The 17,619-nt window shown below is 39.2% G+C and overlaps 1 protein-coding gene across 1 annotated transcript in view; it reads right to left on the reverse strand.

Moving 5' to 3' along the window:
• Positions 1-927: 927 nt before the first annotated feature.
• SUCLG2 (succinate-CoA ligase GDP-forming subunit beta) overlaps positions 928-17,619 on the reverse strand; it is a 410,084-nt gene continuing 393,392 nt past the window's right edge. Inside the window, exon 12 of the mRNA XM_032411719.1 lies at positions 928-971. The gene's annotated coding sequence lies outside the window, so the exon portion shown is untranslated. The remainder of the gene's footprint in view (positions 972-17,619) is intronic.

A 17,619-nucleotide genomic window follows, 5' to 3' on the forward strand; every position in this document is an offset into this window, starting at 1 on the left:
TTGTTTTAATTCACCTCTCATTTTTCCATCAGGAAACAATTGGCCTTGGTTTATTTTTTTATCACTTTATTTACATGTCTCCTGCAAGACTGAAGCATCGATTTTCCCAAGATAATGTTAATAGGATCAATAAACCACGACGAGCATGCATCAAAGTGCCATTTCTTCACTCCTAAACTTGGGAAGGAGGTGCTGCGGGCAGCCAGACTCTGCTGAAATCCGCCCAGCTCCAGTGATTTTGAAGGGGGTAAGAAGGCACCTCTGCTTATAAATTATAAGTGAGCTCAAGCACTTGGATGACCCAGATAACATACCAAATACAGCACAACTGAGAACTCTGTGGGGAGCCTGGAAGCCTAAAGTCCTATTTGAAAGTATCTTTCAATACACTCCACACTAGGGACAGAATATGCGGAAAAGGTAGCTAGGGGCAGGGGTCATGCAAAGGATTAGCTCGTTTGTTGGAATCCTAGTTTGAGCGCTGGGGGTAAATTGGAACAGGCCACTTCCCAAGTGGTCTTACCTTTCATCTGCTTTCAGAAGCTTCTGGTTCCAGTGTGTCCAATGCAGACAAAGAAAGGGAGCCAGAGGCTCCCTGCTTAGTGGCAGAGCTGATTGGGCCTTGCAGACATGTTATTTGAACAACACAAATATAGTCTCCATTCCTCCTGTCTCTAGATTCCCATGCCACCCAGGCCAGCAGGCTTGCAGTCCTGAAAACACACAGGCCAGAGCGGTTCCTCCAACTTCCAACAGCTTGGGGTGTGTCCATGGTTACAGCAGAAGGCACTGAGTCTTTAACTCTCTGGCCAAATCAAGTAGGGATGCTCCTAAAAGCATGCACCTGAAGGCAATTGATAACCCCTCCCACCTAAGCCAGTAATCACTTCACTCACCTGTGGTTTCACAATTTCTGTGGTCACAGCTGCAGGGATTTTGGAAACTGTAGATTCTCCCGTCCCACTTCAGACCTGCTGGTGAAGACGTTAGGGACAGGGTGGTAATTAGGGAATGAGAATCCATATTTTTAAATGCTCTCAAGGGATTTTAATAAGACCCTTCAGCTAATGTATATTTGAGAACCAGTTCTCCAAAATTTCAATGGTTTTCAATCATGGTTGCACATTACCTACATTATTTGAGAAGCTTTTAAATAATATTGATGCCTGTGTCTCACTCTAGACCAGGGTTTCTGTGTTGGCAGGGGAGGAGTCCCTGGCCCCTACCCAGTAGATGGCCTAGCACCTCCCCTCCCAAACAAAAATGTCTCCAGACATTGCCAAACATATCCTGGGAGACAAAATCTTCTTCCCTTCCTCCCCCTGGTGGTAGTGATTTGAAAACATCTCATGTTTTCAAGCTCATTTGGATGTCCAACCTTTTCTTCCTTGATGTCCATTGCATCCATCCATGGCCTTACAAACCCTGTCACTTTGATTAATATGTATATCTTCCATATACACAGGCACATGTGTTTCAGGAAGATAGTAAGTCTACATTCTGAGCTCCAGTCCAGCTAGCTTGTATATCTTATGTTGCATGTTCGTGGCCAGATTTGCATTTGGATTGACTTAAAGAAACAGTTCACGAAAGGGACTTGAACAACTAACAATAAATTAATAATGAAGTTAGCCATTTTTTGAAAGGCAAATTAGAAGTGCCAAGAATATTGTTCTTTCTCTACCAATCGGGCAGAACGGATTCCCACATTAAATGTCTCCTGAGTGTCTACAATGTGCCAGCCAGGAAGCAACATACACAAGATGGTTACTGTAATGGGGCCTATCCTCTGAAGGGGAGAGACAAACAACATGCAAGATTACACATCAAGTGAGATAATTTTAGATAGTCTTCAGTGTCAGAAAAGAAAAGAAAAGAAGGTGGCATGGGGTGGAGCATCTGGGGTGGCCGTGGACTAGTTTAGGGCATCAGAGGAGGACATAGTAGAAGTGACATCTGAGCCTAAAACGGGGGCTGTCTCATTCTGCGGGTGACATGAAAATTGGTGCAGTCTTTTAGGAAACCAATTGTCAATATACGTCAGGGTGATAACAGTGTTCATTTTAGCCAATCATTTAGCAAATATAAGACATCTCTGAAAATATGCCCTATCAATGCCTACTGAAACAGTATGCCAAGGAAATTTCCAAAACACCATAAAATATCTCAATACTGCAAAAAGTCTGTAATATTTCGTAAAACTATAAGCTACTGAATTGTCAACAAAAGGAAATAGTTGGATAAATCCTGATGTATCTACTGAAGTGTGGAGAATGCTTAAGATATAGTATAAAAAATTATATATTATTCTGAGATAACAGAACATATACATATTGGTCTCTGGTCCGGTTCCTGGCACAGAGCTTCCAAAATCCTCATCATTTCCTAAGTGATAAGAGCACTGGAATGTCTTTGACTGCATTCCTGACACAGGGCTCCTCAACTCTCATAAATTGCTGATTAGAGTGCCAGGAACATATTTTGTTCTATTGAGGCGACTTGAGGTGGGTTCCTGGTGGCTCCTGGATGGGAGATGGTCACCAGAAAGACCAAGCCATGATCAGAAGCTTGGAACATTCAGCCTCTCCCCTCCCCATCCTCCAAAGAGGGGCAAGGGGCTGAAAATGGAGTTAGTGGTCCATCATGCCCATGTGAGGAAGCCTCCATAAAATCTCAGTAGCTCAGACAGCTTCCAGGTTCAGAGAGCTTCCAGGTGGACAAATATATCCACACTGGGAGGGTGATGCACCCCAAATCTATGGGGGACAGAAGCTCCTGCATTTGGGACTGTCCCAGATCTCACCCTACGTATATCTTCATCTGGCAATTCATCTGTATCCTTTAGCATATCCTTTAATAAACTGGTAATAATGATTATAGTTAATAATACTGTATTATAAACTTAAAATTTGCTAAGAGAATAGATCTTAAATATTCTCACCACACAAAATAAGAAAGTAATTATGTGACATGATGCCATTTTACAATATGTCTATCAAATCAACACAGTGTGCACCTCAAACTTACACAAAGCTTGATGTCAATTATATTTCAATAATGTGGGGGGGGTGAGAATTTTAAACAAACAGAAAAATTAATTACGTGAGAAAAAAAGTCTGCTCAAAGGGGAAATTGGTATGTTGCAAAAACAACAAAAATGACAACAAATATATCAGTTGGTAGAGATTCTCTATAAAATATTAACATAACCAGCCGTTATTTCTACTCCCAAATAAGCACGTTATGCTTCCAAAACTAGGCATCTGTGTGGTCCATTAAAATCATTGTATTGAGTTTCAGGAGTAACAAATTCTCTTTTCAATGTCTACATTAACACTTAATAGATGCACTCTCAAAGGGATAATTTGGCAAATAATCTGCTCTAATTTCCATATGTTGAAAACTCACTTTTGAATATATTCTAACTTCTGACATAAAGCTTCATTTAATATGTCCACCTTCATAATTTCCAAGCTCAGTTCCAGCAATGCTACCTCTCATATCAGTATTTCAAAATATTCTAAATCCTTGCACTTCAAAGTTTGGTTCTTGAATCAAAAGCTTTGTCATCACCTGGGAGTTTGTGAGAAATGCAGAATTTCAGGCCCTACCCTGACCCTACTGAATCATGATTTGCTTTTTAAGGAGATCTCTAGGTGATTGCTACGCTCATTAAAATTTGAGAAGCACTATTCTAGAATATGGCCTCTCAAGATTACATGACTTGTTCATCCTTTCCAGCTTTTCTATTCATCTGAAGAGATGAAAGTATTCAAATTTTCCGTATTTTAGAACCAGTGCTATTGTAAAATTCTTTATGGTCTTTGCTTTGTTTTTAAGCAAATGTAAGGACAACCAGGCACAGTCATTTTGAATTCAGGAAGTGCATCTAGTTTAGCTTTTCTGGATTTAACTATAACTTGGAGACAGTGTCCTAGATAGGGGGATGGATTGTGTAAAGAAATCCACTGTTCTTTAAATAAATCACAAAGTCAATAACGAAATAGATGAAGGTAGAAATAAAACTCTTCAGAATCTTCCCGAAATGACTTAAAGCCAACCTAAATATGACAGTCCAATTTTAAAACAATAGAAAAGTCCTGAGTTTCAAGGGTAACAATGAAGATGATTGCCAGAAGTCATTTTTTCTTTAACCCGAGATTAGTCAAATGCCTTCAAAAGAAGATTTTGTACTCGATTGGTAATTGCAAATAAATATTCAAATATATATGAACAAACCTCTCTATGACACATAGAGACCAAATATTGACTTTTCCTTTTCCCTACCTCCAGGCACTGATTTCACAGAAGAATTCAATTGTATTTATGGCTCATGAACAAAACATAATGGTAGAACTGCTTTGTGGATATAAAAACATTTTTCCCAGGAGCTCAAACTGCATTCTAGACATTATCTCATGAATTGCTCCCTTAAATCTTTCTCATTGATTTTTACATTTTTTGAACCAACAAGTTCACTATTGTTTGCATATGAAGGAAAGCGTTCACTTCAGTTAGAATTTGAGATCTTAAGCATTTTGAAAACTGCAATGTTATATCTCAACTGACAAGGGGTTACTGGCGTGGCTTCAGAAACAAAACAAAACAACAACAACAACAACAAAAAACCCAACAAAAAAACGAACAAAAAAAACCCAAAGTGACCTAACAGCATTATTTATTTATCTACGTACGAAGCAGCCAAAAGTTCTGAGGACGTCTTGGCAAGATCGTATCAGGAATGTAAATATTTGACTAACGTACCTTGCCAGTGTCAACCAGAAAAGATGTGTCTGAAGATGAAAGATGTTGCAAAAGTCTCATTTTGGAAAGGTAAAACAAAATGCTAGTATACATTATTCAATAAGCCGTCTGACAAATTGATGTGATGATCACAGGGACCAGGAGGGATTCGCCAAGAACAAGGTTATTCCAAACCAGCCACATTCCTGATCGTGACAGTTACCAGTATGGTAAAAGGAAATGCACAGTTGCTATAAATTTCAACGAATAATGATAACCATTCTTTTTTTCTTTTTTTAAAGATTTTATTTATTTGACAGAGAGAGAGATACGGCGAGAGAGGGAGCACAAGCAGGGGGAGTGGGAGAGGGAGAAGCAGGCTTCCTGCTGAGCAGGGAGCCCGATGCAGGGCTCGATCCCAGGACCCTGGGATCAGGACCTGAGCCAAAGGCAGACGGTTAACGACTGAGCCAGCCAGGTGCCCCAATGATAACCATTCTTCACTAAGTACTTCTCATGTGCTGCAAACTGTGGAGAGCACTTTACAGACATCTTATTTAATCATTAGAAACGTATGAGAAAGTATCATTACTGACAGTTGGTATAAGAAGAAAAGTAACTAGTCCACAAGTGATAAGGCTGTTCCCAAAGATAATATTCCTATGCAGCATATGGTACCATTTTCAGTAAATTAAATTTTGCTTGTGAAGTTATATGGTCAATTGTTCTCCATCTGAGTGATCTAACACTTTGTCCACAATTTCTGTTATCGTATTTCTCTGTGCAAGAAAAGATACTCAAACAAGGTAAGAAAAGAGTAACAAGCAACCACAATGAGATACCACCTCATATCCGTTAGGATGGCTTGTCGAGAGAGCAGAAAACAGCAAGAGTTGGCAAGGATGTGGAGCAAAGGGAACACCTGTGCTCCATTGGGCGGATGTGAAATGGGGCAGCCACTCTGGGAGACAATGTGGTGGTTCTTCAAAAAATTAAAAAGAGAATGACGATATGATCCAGCAATCCCATTTCTGGGTATATATCCAACAGAATTGAAAGCATGGTCTCAGAGAGACTGTGCACTTAAAAATGATTAAGATGGTATTTTATGATGATTTCATGTCATGTATGATTTTTTTTTTAAATCACACACACAAAAAAGAGTAAGGAGCGTAAGAATGAAAAATGCTGGCTAGAAAATCTGAAAATAGTTCTTGTTAGTCTCTGGCAAGGTGAATGCAATATAATACAAGAATAAAGAGACAAAGGGTAATAGTTCTACCACTTATTAGCTATGATTTATATGATATTATCTTTTGATGTTATTGAGGTTCGACTTTCTCATCTTCAAAAGAGGTTAATGATATCTGTCTTTGTCCCCTCATAGGCTGTCATGAGGATCCAAATGGCTGGAAATGCTCTGTAAACTTTAAAATTCTCTCAGGGGCACCTGGGTGACTCAGTCGGGTGAGCTGCTTTTCTTGATTTCGGCTCAGGTCCTGATCCCAGGGTCTTGAGATCATAGACTTGAGTTAGGCTCCATGCTCATCGGGGAGTCTGCTTGAGATTCTCTCTCTCCCTCTCCCTCGGCCCCTCCCCACTAAAATAAATAAATAAATCTTTAAAAAAATAAAAAAATAAAACTCGGAGCTTCTTCATCCACTTCCGTTGCTTTTATTACAATCTATGGGTACTTCTGTCTCCTTAATCTAGATTTCAGCTTACGTGCCTCTTCCAGATCCATACATTCAATTGCCTCTACTTGGATGTCTCAGGGGCACCTCAAATTTGCAATGTTCCAAACTGGATTTCATATTCTCCTCTCATCCCCATTTCCCCTCCAAGGATCCTTATTTTGTTGAATGACACCATCCCCTACCAAGCTGGATTTCCTTTGATTAGATGCCCACATCTAATCAAAGGCAAAGTCCCATCCATTCTCTCACTTATCTTTGCATTTAACATTTCTTGGGATCTTTTCCTAGCCAACTCCTACTCACCCCACAGGGCTCAGCTTATATTCCACTGTCTCCAGGAAGCCTTCTTTTATAACCCCAAACCCACATCAGGTATGCCTCCAGTGTCCTCCCATTTATCATCCTATACCTCCCCTATCACTGCACTTATCATAATATATGAAAATTACCTGCTTGTCAGAGTCCCCCATTAGCCTGAAAGCCCAGGGATAAGATATAAACTGTGTCTATTTCACCTCTGTCACATAAGCCTTCTGATGGCCAATAATGGTCAGTCATTGACCAGTCATTGGAACGTGAGTTGTGAACAAAACCAATATGATCCATGCCTTCATGGAGCCTGTCACCTAGAGGGGAGACAGACAACAGAAAGTTGACCCCTCCCTCCAATTTTTTTTAACTGACAAATGCTAGGATGATAATGACCAGTGTCTGGATTAGACAACATTGGAGGAAGGATACCTACTTTAGCTGGACCACCAGCAAAGACCTCTCTGTGAAGGTGTCGTTTAAGCTAGGACCCGTAGTTGAGAAGGAACCAACCATGTTTTGGGCAGAAAGAAGCATCCACACAGAAGGAACAGTTCATGTGCAGATGTGAGGGAAGGGAAGAGCTTGAGGAGTTTGGAGAACTGAAAGGAATCCAGTGTGGCTATTGTGCAGGAAAAGGGGAGGGTCTGATGAGGCAAGATAGATAGACATGGGCTATTCATCTTGAATTTGATTTGCAGGACAATGGAGATCTTTGAAGTGTTTTACACAAGGATAGGATAGTCATGATCCAATTTAACTTTTAAAAAAAAGATCAGGCTAACACCTGACTCTGAAAATCAGCAATTAAGGGAAAATATTCAGGCATTTAGCTCGCTTTTCCTGCACAAACTATATTTCAGAGTAACCAAATACCCCTAGTTTTGGGGGGGGAAAAAAAGGTTCTTTACAGAAGAATTTGCAAAATGAAGATGAGTGGGAGAATTATCAAAAGCACCATTTTACAATCCCTGCATGAAATAACTCATTCAGATGGAGCCCCTGGGTGGCTCAGTCAGTTAAACATCTGCCTTCGGCTCAGATCATGGTCTCAGGGTCCTGGGATTGAGCCCCACGTTGGGCTCCCTGCTCGGCGGGGAGTCTGCTTCTCCCTCTGCTACTCCCCCTGCTTGTGTTCTCTCTCTCTCTGATAAATATATAAACAAAATCTTAAAAAAAAAAAAAGAACTCATTCAGATAACAATAATCAAGGGACAAAACTACCAGAAAAAAGGTTGTGTGGGACCTTTCCCAGGCAGGGATAATAAGGCAGCCACTTCCTGAAATATGAATCAACCTTATCAGTAATGATCTGAGATAGTATGAAGTACCTAGAGACTACAAAAGAAGTGTTTTTGCCAAAATATTGAATTAGAAATTATTCAAACTTTAAGAGTTAACTTACAGTTGACAGAATACAGAAGGTAGCGGAAGAAGCTAAATACCACCATGTGAAAGCTAACAGGCAAATATAGAAAACCATGTTGTTTCTAGGATATTCTATAGGACAATTGACTTCAAAAAGTCAATAGCATGGAAAAATAAATAAAAAAAGAGAGTACTCAACAAACCTAAGAAATATAACAGCACAAGGTGATTGGCAGAACTTGTTTGTCTACAGATTTAAATAAGTCAACAGTAACATTTCCTGGGAGGAGCAGCACATAGTAGGTCCTCAGTGAAGATTTTGTTAAATGATGCAATGGTGGTTAAGTTTTATGCACGTCCACACACAATTTTTAAAAAATGTAAGAAAGTAGAATGTGTTCTTTTTGAAGACCACATTAATTTGACAACAAAATTTAATAGGAAAAGGGCTTCTACACTCAGGACACCTAACATTGTTCAGGTTATACTCTGCTTAAAGAAATCTTCCCCTATCAGCTTGTCATACCTGGAATTCAAACATTATGCATATTTGGACTTTTTGATAAAAATTGTTGGTGCTAAGAGTCCTTGATTTGTAATAACTGCAGTGATTGTTTTCTCAAATTATTGGATGTGAGAAAAGTCAGTCATATACCTCAACAACCCTACTCATCCCTGCTTTACCTACCAGGGCATTCTCCTTAGAACACATAGGAGTAAAGCTGCTTCAGTGCATGGATGTGTATATGTATCTATGCCTCTTACACAAAGCTTCAACATTTTCTTAAGACGTTGTTATTTGACTTAAATTAATATTTAATATTCTGGGTTTGTCCTTGGTCCACTTCACTCAATGGGGAATTCACTGAGTACTTTCTGCCTAATTTGGCCAAATCCTTATTTAATGGTAACCACATTGTGAAACAAACTCAAGCGCCATGGCCAGACAGACTGAAAGGCACTGCTCTCTTTCCTAGAGAGATCTTGACTTCTGTCAGGCTCATTTCATGAAAGCAAATTTGGCCACTCTCTCAGAGGTCGGGCTTGATATTTTTACTTTATTGAACTGTTGATTCTGGGAAAGGTCTCTCTCCTTGTCTAGTGCTGTGTTTTTAAAAACCAGTTAAAGACAAAGTGGTAGAATTAGAAAAATATGAAATAACTGATGCAACCAACAATCATCCTTAAACAAAACTACAAAATGAAAGGTACTAGATAAAACTACTAGACGAACAAGGGTCAGGTTGCAGAAACTCTGTGAAAAGAAGGTGGTCTGAGGCCTTGAGAGAGGCAGGTATACAAGGTGACATGAGGCAATTGCTCATCCCCAGGAAGTGGGGACAGAATGATTATCTGAGCCTTGTAGATTTTGAAGATGAAAGACTAACATTTCCATTTAATGATACTGACTACAAACACTCCCACCTAGCAATGCCATCCCTTAGAAATTCATTCTGGTTGAATAAAGGTGGAAACATCCCAATATTCAATCACAGGGGATTTGCTTCAAAATGACTTTAGATCCATATAATGGATCACATTGCAACCATTAAAAAAGAAGATACATACTCTAGAAACTACAGAAAACTTATGAAAGAAATTGAGGAAGACACAAAGAGATGGAAAAACACTCCATGCTCATGGATTGGAAGAATAAACATTGTTAAAATGTCTATGCTGCTCACAGCAATCTACCCATTTAATGCAATCCCTATCAAAATACCATTGACAGTTTTCACAGAGCTGGAACAAATAATCCTAAAATTTGTATGGAACCAGAAAAGACCCCGAATAGCCAGGAGAATGTTGAAAAAGAAAACCAAAGCTGGGGGCATCACATGCCTGACTTCAAGCTATATTACAAAGCTGTGATCATCAAGACAGCATTGTACTGGCACAAAAACAGACACATAGATCAATGGAACAACATACAGAATCCAGAAATGGACCTTTAACTTTATGGTCAACTAGTCTTTGACAAAGCAGGAAAGAATATCCAATGGAAAAGACAGTCTTTTCAACAAATGGTGCTGGGAAAATCAGACAGCCACATGCAGAATAATGAGACTGGACCATTCTCTTACACCATACACAAAGATAAACTGAAAATGGATTAAAGACCTAAATGTGAGATAGAAATCCATCAAAATCCTAGACGGGAACACAAGGAGTAACGTCTTTGACCTTGGCTGCAACAACTTCTTGCAAGACACATCTCTAAAGGCAAGGGAAACAAAAGCAAAAATGAACTATTGGGACTTCGTCAAGATAAAACGCTTCTGCATGGCAAGGGAAACAGTCAACAAAACTAAAAGGCAACCTACGGAATGGGAGAAGATATTTGCAAATGACATACAGATAAAGGGCTGGTATCCAAGATCTATAAAGAACTTCTCAAACTCAACACCCAAAAAACAAATAATCCAGTCAAGAAATGGGCAGAAGACATGAATAGACACTTCTCCAAAGAAGACATATAAATGGTAACAGACACATGAAAAAATGTTCCACATCACTTGTCCTCAGGAAAATACAAATCAAAACCACAATGAGATACCACCTTACACCAGTTAGAATGGCTAAAATTAACAAGACAGGGAACAACAAATGTTGGTGAGGATGTGGAGAAAGGGGAAATATCTTACACTGCCGGTGGGAATGCAAGCTGGTGCAGCCACTCTGGAAAACAGTATGGAGTTTCCTCAGGAAGTTAAAAATAGAGCTACCCTCTGATCCAGGAATTGTGCTACTGGGTATTTACCCCCAAAATACAGATATAATGACACCTGCCCCCCAACATTCATAGCAGCAATGTCCACAATAGCCAAACTGTGGAAGGAGCCAATACGCCCTTCAACAGATGAATGGATAAAGAAGATGTGGTTCAAATATACAATGGAATATTACTCAGCCATCAGAAAGGATGAATACCTACCTTTTACATTGATATGGATGGAACTGGAGAGTATTATCATAAGTGAAATAAATCAATCAGAGAAAGACAATTATATGGTTTCACTCATATGTGGAATATAAGAAATAGCACAGAGGACCATAGGGGAAGGGAGGAAAAACTGAATGGGAAGAAATCAGAGAGGGAGACAAACCATGAAAGACTCTTGACTCCGGGAAACAAACCGAGGGTTGTGGAAAGGGAGGTGGTTGGGGGGGTGGGGTAACTGGGTGATGGGCATTAAGGAGAGCACGTGATGTGATGTGCACTGGGTGTTATATGCAACTAATGAATCATTGAACACTACACCAAAAACTAATATACTATATGTTGGCTAATTGAATTTAAATAATTAAAAAAAGAGAGAATACAGAACTATATTTACTGACTTTAAATGTTGTCCATTATATATGTACATGAAAAAAGCAGGTTAACCAGCAGTATGCATGCTAAAATCCTATTTTTAGATAAAATGCCATATTTTCACATGGAACATTCTGAAAGAATTTATACTAAAAGGCAATAGGTGTTGCCAGGGGATAGTGTTTCTCGTGTTCTATCTTCTCCTTTGCTTATTCAATTTTCTACTTTTCTAAAATGTATTTCCTTTTACTTTAGAAAATGTGTACAATTGCCTATGTGTGGCAAATCTACACATTTACAAAAGAAATAGTACATCAGAGGGACAACAGAAAAGCCATGCTTTGGGAAGTAAAGGAAAAAGTGGGTGGTAAAGCCAATTCTTTTTTTTTTTTTTGAGGTAATGGGTATATATAGCAAGGTTTCCCAAACTGGTTCCATGGGTATTAAGATTTTTTTTTTTTTTTTTGGAAAGGAGGAAAGGGGTTTGTTTGTTGTAAAATAATATTAGAAAAAGCTGAGGGAAATACATTTAAATGGGTTTCTTCATCGCAGAATTTTTCAGAGCATTGAATATATTAATGTTTATACTTATAGCCAGTTTCAAGAGAAAGAAATACTTTTTGGTCATGGAAGCTTTTTCTCTCTTACACACATTAATAACTGATTGTTACACAGTTCGGAAATCCCAACAGTGGAAACACTGGGGCAGAGGGTATGAGATGAACTCATCTAGTCCCGTGAAGCAGCCACTTCTTATAACTTCAGCTTCTTCATCTGTAAAATCAGAGCAATATAACCCTGCCTTTATATATGAGTGAGAAGCAGATCACTTCCATTTGTGTGAGGACTTTCAATTTTTGAAGCGACTTTTTTTTGCCCATGTTATCTTAGGAGATATTTCAAATGAAAATTTTTTTTTTCCTTCAAGATTTTATTTATTCATTTGAGACAGAGAGATACAGAGAGAGAGAGAGCATGAGCAGGGGGAGAGGCAGAGGGAGAGGGGGAAGCAGGCTCCCTGCTGAGCCAGGAGCCAGATGTGGGGCTGGATCCCAGGACCCTAGAATCGTGACCTGAGCTGAAGGCAGATGCTTAACTGACTGAGCCACCCAGGCGCCCCTCAAACGAAATGTTTTTAAAAGTGCTTTGGCACAACACTCTCTAGCTCCATCCATGCCATTGCCAATGGCAAGACTTCACTACCTTTTATGGTGGAGCTATATTCCATTGTCTATAGATACCACGTCTTCTTTATCCATTCATCAGTCAATGGACACTTGGGCTCTTTCCATAATTTGGCTGTTGTTGATAATCTGCTATAAACATCGGGGTGCACGTATCCCTTCAAATGAATATTTTTGTATCCTTTGGGTAAATATCTAGTAGTGCACTTGCTGAATTGTAGGTAGTTCTATTTTTAACTTTCTGAGGAACCTCGTGTGGTAGGCGAGGTGGGCCGGTGAGAGAAGGACGGATGCCATGTGGTTTCACTCATGTGTGGAATTTGGGAGAGAAGGCAAATGAGCATGGGGCGGGGGGGGGGGGGAAGAGGGGGGGAAGCAAATCAAGAAACAGACTCTTAGCTATAGAGAACACACTGATGGTTCCCAGAGGGGAGGTGGGTGGGGGGATGGGTGACATAGGTCATAGGGATGAAGGAGTGCACTTGTTGTGATGAGCACCAGGTGTTGCATGGAAGTGCTGAATCACTAAATTCTATATCTGAAAGTAATACTGCTCTGTACATTAACTAACTGGAATTTAAATAAAAGCTTGGAGAAACAAACAAAAAAAAGTGCTTTGGAAGTCTGAAATATAAGACATGAGGTAAAATTAATGTTTAATATCAGTGACAGCACAAACAATACATTATCATCTAACCTAGGGGTCAGAACATTTTTTTTTCCTGAAAAGAGCCAGATCATTAATAGTTTAGGCTCCATAGGCATGCAGTCTCAGTCTCAACTACCTACCTCTTCCCCCTAACATAGAAGGATTTGTACAGAGGACCTGGACAGTAGGCTGCTTGGCTGTCTTTTACATAGGCTGTGCTTTATTTACAAAAACAGTCGGTGGGCCAGATTTGGCCCATGGGCTAGTTTGCCAAGTCCATATAATCCATTGGGAGGAGACACCAATAAGTTGTTTTTGACACAAGATGCATGGGATCTGTGTACTGTTTATGTTTCCATAGAGAGAGATTCCTTAATCAAGTCTACTTCATTTACTGTGGAATAAATGTGCATCTGTTCTGCCATCCCCTCCATAAGAAGAAGAAAATGAGGAGGGAAAAAAAAAACTCCAAATGGTGATGAGAAACAAGGGGACATGTGCTCTAATTTAGACCTAATGAAACCAAATTAAGGTTGTTTTTCTGATTAAATTTAGGAACGTTTGATAACGCACACTAGTAATTTGGAGGAGGACAGCTCTAAGTGTGTTATTTTTTAACATCATTACTTATCTCTTGTGAAGGGAAAGATACATAAAAATTGTCTCGATCAATTAAAAGAAATAGGCTTCTTGAGGAAAAAATGTACAGAGTTTTGGGGAAGTTCCTTAGCCTGTGTTGACATGTACCAATATTTTAAATGTTAAACTGAATTGATTGAATATTGGTTATTTAGTCAAATTAGTCAAAAATGTTGAATCACTTACTTTTTTAGTTTCAACGAGTTTAAGATTTCAACCTTATAAAACCTCAAGTACAGTGGCACCTGGGTGGTTTAGTGGATTAAGCATCTGACTCTTGATTTCAGCCCAGGTCACGAACTCAGGGTCATGAGCTCGAGCCCCATGTAGGGCTTTGCACTCAGCAGGGAGTCTGCTTGACAGTCCCTCTCTCCTCCTCCCTCTGCCCGTTCCCCTACTCGCTCTCCCTCTCTCTTGCTCTCTCTCCCATTAAAATAAAGAATCTTAAAAAAAAAAAAAACCCTCAAGTACAGACTCACAGTTTTTAAACACATAGCTTTAGGTTGGAATTCCCTCTGTCTCTACCATTGCTGTTCCTCAGATCACCACTTGATTTATGTGTTTGTGTGATAAAACTATTGACGCACTTGGTTGAGAAAATGAAATAATCATTTCACATTCACCAATGTGTACAGTAACAGAAAAACTGAGCTGTAGTACTGGTTCTATTTCATTAATATGAATGAAATTGTTCATATCATTTAATTTTAAAGGAGCTCAACATTCATTTGGTTGTAGTATGAAGCCTAACCACCCATCCTACTGTTCAAGCCCTGTACAACTAGACAGGAAACTTTCAACACTCTAACCACCCCCTTAAAGCAAGTTCGGTGATACAGCCCATCACTGTTCAGACACACCATCCTGCCCGAACTCTTTGCCCTTCTTCCTCTTCTTTGCTTATCAAAACCTAAGGATCCTTCAATCCAATGCAGACTCTCTCCCTAAGAAATATTCATGTACTCTTGCCATGGGTCATTTGTCACTTAACAAGTACTACCTTTGGGTTTTGAGGTTTTTTTAATGAAAAATAATCTGTACATTTTTAATGCATACAATTGATGCGTCTGGACATATGCATAGTATTTGGGTCCTATGCAATGATAGCATCATTGTGGAAACACTATCAGTACCATCAAGGTAATAAACATATCCATCACCTCTAAAAGTGTCCTTGTGTCTTTGTGTGCGCATGTGTGTTAAGAACACTTAACGTGTTAACCCTCTTAGCAAAATTTAAAGTGCACAGTACCATGTTGTTGGCTGTAGGCACAATGCTGGACAGCAGATCTCTAGGAATTATTCATGGTGCCCAACTGAAACATTACACCTTTTGAATAACAACTCCCCATTTCCCCCTCTCTGCAGTCCCTGCAACCACCATTCCATTCTCTGCTTCTATGAGTTTGACTATTTTAGATACCACATATAAATGGAATCATACAGTATTTGTCCTTTTGAGACTAGATTTTTTCACTTGGCATAATGTCCTCTAGATCCATCCATGTTGTTGCAAATGGTAGAATTTCCTCTTCTATTAAGGTTGAATAATGCACCACATTTTCCTCACCCATTATGTGCCCATGAATATTTGAGTTGTTTCCATATTTTGGCTATTGTGAATAATCCTCCAATGAACATGGTTTTTAATGACATGGTTTTAATGCTCTTAGAAGGTAGCAACAATCACTTTTAGAGTAGCATTCTTAGCATCTAGCATATTGCCTGTATCTTATGGTCATTTCCTCAATAATTATCTTTTGGAAAGACATCTGGGTGGATGAATGGGACATTCAAACTAACAAGATTGTGAAGACCATGATTGGAAATAAATATATAGTGATTTTGGTGGTTGAATTTATGCATCAGCTTGACTGGGCTAAGGGGTGCCCAGATAGCTGATAAAACATTATTTCTGGGTGTGTCCGTGAGTGTTTCTGGAAGAGATTAGCATTTGATTCAGTAGACTGAGGAAAGAGATCTGCCCTCTCCAATTTAGGCATGCATCATCCAATCTGTTGAGGGCCTGAATGGAACAAAAAGGTGAAAAAATGGCAAATTCCTTCTCTCCGTGAGCTTGGAATCTCCATCTTCTCTATTGGCAACTGCCCTCAGACATCAGAATTTTTGGTTCTTGGGCTTTCAGAGTCTGAGACTTACATTAGCTACTCCTTGGTTCTTAGGCTTTCAGACTCATACTGACAGTTATACCATCAGCTCCCTTGATTCTCAGGTCTGTAGACTTGGACTGAATTATACCACCAGTATTCCCAGATCTCCAGCTTACAGAGGACAGACTGTGGGATTTCTCAGCCTCCATAACCACGTGAGTCATGTTTTGTAATAAATCTATATATCTATATATCTATATATATATCTTATTTGTTTGGTCCTCTAGAGAACCCTAACTAACAGTGATTTAGTTGAGTTTTAGGTTTATTAAATGATAGTGTCATGTTATGATTTTAAATTCTAAAAATGAGTTTAAGACATATATGAGGCATGTTAATGAAAGGAGAATTCCAAATGAAAATCCCAACATTTAGATAATTTGCTCCAAAAAAACTAATATTACAGAACAAGAATTTTAAAAATGCTAATTCCCCTAACACTTTAATTTTATAGAACACTAGAACATTTCCAATGGAAAATCATTAAAGATAATGAAATTACACTCCACAAAGTTTGGCGAGAATAATCATTAAAATTTGTTTAAAAAGTTTAAATCTGTGAATGAAAATCAACTGGAGGAGGTAAGCAGCTGTCCATGTAACTTAGGCAAGAAAAGCTGCTGTCAAGGAGGAATTATGGGCAGTGAGGGGAGGAATGTCGGGGACAAGGACAGCGAAGTCCTCTGTGACCAATGGTTCACACTGAACAAGAATCACACTGCCTTCTACTTTATTTTCACCTCACCAATAGTCCAAAATTGTCAACTGCATGAATTTGGTGGGGGAAAAAACTGTACTTAGGAACACCATACTGTGGTAGAGGATTTTCCTTTTCCAAAAGGATTTATTTTTTAACCAGAAGACATTAATTCGGTTCCTACATTTTTATTTAATTTTACAATTGACCAGAGAGTTTTTGAGCATGTTTCCATTTTGGTTCCTTATCAAAATGGATTAGAGAACTGGAAACAAGTTTTATCCCACACCAAAATAACTTGCCATGCATGGATTTTGCTTTTCACGGAAGCCTTTCAAAGAACTACACAATCACATTATGGTCTAACTTATGCCTCAGATGTTTCGTACGGCTGTAAACCCACCACATTTGCTCAACTACTTATTTTAGTAGAGAGTTCTCCTGTGCTGCACGAACACACACATAAAAATAAAAGCAAGGAATTACAACATGAATACAAATGTGAGGTTGGCAATCTTACAGGTAAGGCAGTTGAGATCACCTTAAATTGGAGACACCTGTTTTGCTATTCGGAGGCCATATGACGAATAGACCAGACATATGTCCTTGTTTCTGAAAAAAAAATCAAAATTAGAATCCCGCAGAGAGACCACAGACTGGGGTGGGAAATACATGTTTGAGTCCACAGGCCGTTCTCCATCAAGAGAAAGGCAGAGTTTCTTAACAATTTTATCCTTCCTCAATGAGTGGAAGTACAGGGTGGGTCAGAAACAACCGTCCTTTGTTTAATTTGCCAGCAGTGGGCGAGCTCTGCTTTGGCACATATTTCTCCATCTTAATGTCCTT

The sequence above is a fragment of the Phoca vitulina genome, unplaced genomic scaffold (assembly GCF_004348235.1).
Source record: "Phoca vitulina isolate PV1807 unplaced genomic scaffold, GSC_HSeal_1.0 scaffold13, whole genome shotgun sequence".
In the NCBI taxonomy this organism is placed as follows: domain Eukaryota; kingdom Metazoa; phylum Chordata; class Mammalia; order Carnivora; family Phocidae; genus Phoca; species Phoca vitulina.